Below are 2,329 nucleotides of genomic sequence, written 5' to 3'. Positions count from 1 at the left end.
CTTGTTCAGGCGTCAGGTCACGCATGAGACTTCTTGTCACTCCACCTTTTCTTCTCCTGATCATTCATTCTTTCATTCACTCAGCAAATTCTTTTAAAGGGACTACAGTGTATAAGATACTGTGTTTGGCCATATGAGGAGTGCAACCAAGTATAAGATAACTTACAGCTGTCCCTGTACACTGTGTATTTTCAGAGGAAATGATGTGTATTATGGACAAGTGTCAGAGCAGCTCAGGATAAGTGCTGCTGGACTAGAAGAGATCGGAGGAAGCAGAGGTGCTCCAATACTCTGCAGATCCTCCAGGGTTCAACACAGGGACAGCCTTCTCCATGAAGCTCTCCTTGATTCCTCCAGGCCTCTATTTCTGGAGACTTAATGCACATTTTGGAGCCCTGGTGGCGCAGTGGTTAAGAGTTTAGCTGCTAACCAAAATGTTGGCAGTTCGAATCCACCAGCCGCTGCTTGGAAACTCTATGGGGCTGTTCTACTCTGTCCTATAGAGTCACTATGAGTCAGAATTGACTAGACGGCTATGGGTTTGGTTTGGTTTTTAGAATGCACATTTTATTACATCCAGTTTTATTGATGTCCCTGTTTCCCAACTGGATTGTCCGTTTCTTGAGGGAAGGGGCAAACATCTGTCAACTAGATTCAATTTTTCAGTCTCACGAACATTATTTGAATTTTCTCTTTTCTGTCTCTTAATGCCTCATAAATGAGCACAGAATAGTAGGTGCTCAATCAATACTTAAAATTTTAAGTATTGATTGAGCACCTATTTCTGTGCTCATTTACAAGAGCTTCTCAAAATTCTAGAATCATAGAATTTTAAGTATAAAGGAATTTTTTTTAAATCTTATTTTTAAATGTCAACATGCATGCATGCTAATTATGAAATACAAAGAATTAAAAAAGTGTATCCCCGGGAGTTAAGTACTGCTGAGTTTAAAGTGTATGTAGAAAGGAATCCTAAAAGATCATCTAGATTAGCACCAGAATTTAACAAATGAGAGCATTAAGGTGACTGTAATCCCTGTGACATTAACTTAAGTGATTTAGTTGAGGTCAGATTTTTAGATAGTTTGCTGGAGGAATAGTGGGATTCTCTGTACCAAGCAAATGAGTGAATAAAGTCTTAGATTGGTGCATGAATTCTGACAGGGCAGAGAAGAAAATATTAACCCAATTAGGTCACAAGACTATTTTTCCTTTCAGATATTTCACCTCGGTCCACATTCACAAAGCTTTATTGTGATTGTGAAACCACTGAATTAGTTGTAAAAACCCTACCCCTTTAAATATTTAAAAGTAGAATGGAAAAAAAAAAATGTTGAAATAGACGGCGGGGCGGGGGAAAAGCTAAATTGAATTAGTTAACTATGCTCCAAGTCCGGGGAGCTCAAATAAATGGCTTTGAAAGTTGGATTTCAAGACCAGAGGGCGGGGTGGTGAGAAAGCCAAGGGCTGTGGCGGGGGATGAGCTAGCCCCCAACGCAGTCGATTTTCCCACCATTGTAGGCTGCCTTCCCTCCTCGCCCTGGGAGGGTCCCAGGGGAGCCCCGGGCTTAAAGCAGTGGCGTTATGCAGCGTCTTGTAACCTCACTGGCAAATGATGTCACAGGTTAGTTACACAGGCTCGGATCGATGGACGACTCAGGCAAAGGATCGATCACAAATCCGAGGAGAATTCACCCTTTGTGACCCGCAGGGGTAGTTGTTTTCTCAAAAGAGGCTCTGGCTTGAAGGATTTAATGCTAGCCCCCTCCCCATTGCCGTCTCCTCCTCGGGGGCCTGGGCAGTAATAGCAGGGTCATAAACCACTTTTCATTAAAGAGATCAGGGAGATAGGGGTAGGAGGGCGCGTAAAGATGGGGGGTGGGGTGGGGGGGTGGAGCAAAAAGGCACAAATCTTCTCCAAGATGGAAAGGCTGGAGATGCCAGGAACCGGGATGGAGGCGCGCTGGGTAGACCTTCCCCCATCCTTCCTCCCTTCGAAGCCACCCAGGGTTTCATGTGCCAGAGAACTAACCCAGAGCTTCCCCCGCGCCAGGCCGCAGGCTGCACTCTTGGCTCGGGTGGGGGCGCGTCGGCCCGCCCCTGCCTCTTGGCTGGGCTGCAGCCCCCTCCTGGTGCCCGAGCCCCTCCCCCGGGCCCGGAGCCCCTCCCCGCGAGCTTCCCCTCTCCCCTCCCTTCCCTTCCCTCCCAGCCCCAGCCCTGCCTCCGCCTCCAGCGCCCTCAGCCTCCGCCAGCGCTGAGCCCCCTGGAGCCGGAGCACGGCCGAGAGGCGCCGCCGGCCCCTCCCCGCGCGCTGACAGCGGGCTTGGGC

The sequence above is a fragment of the Trichechus manatus genome, unplaced genomic scaffold (assembly GCF_000243295.1).
Source record: "Trichechus manatus latirostris isolate Lorelei unplaced genomic scaffold, TriManLat1.0 scaffold00007, whole genome shotgun sequence".
NCBI lineage: Eukaryota > Metazoa > Chordata > Mammalia > Sirenia > Trichechidae > Trichechus > Trichechus manatus.
The sequence above is the reverse complement of the archived record's forward strand: the minus strand, read 5'-3'. Positions refer to the sequence as shown.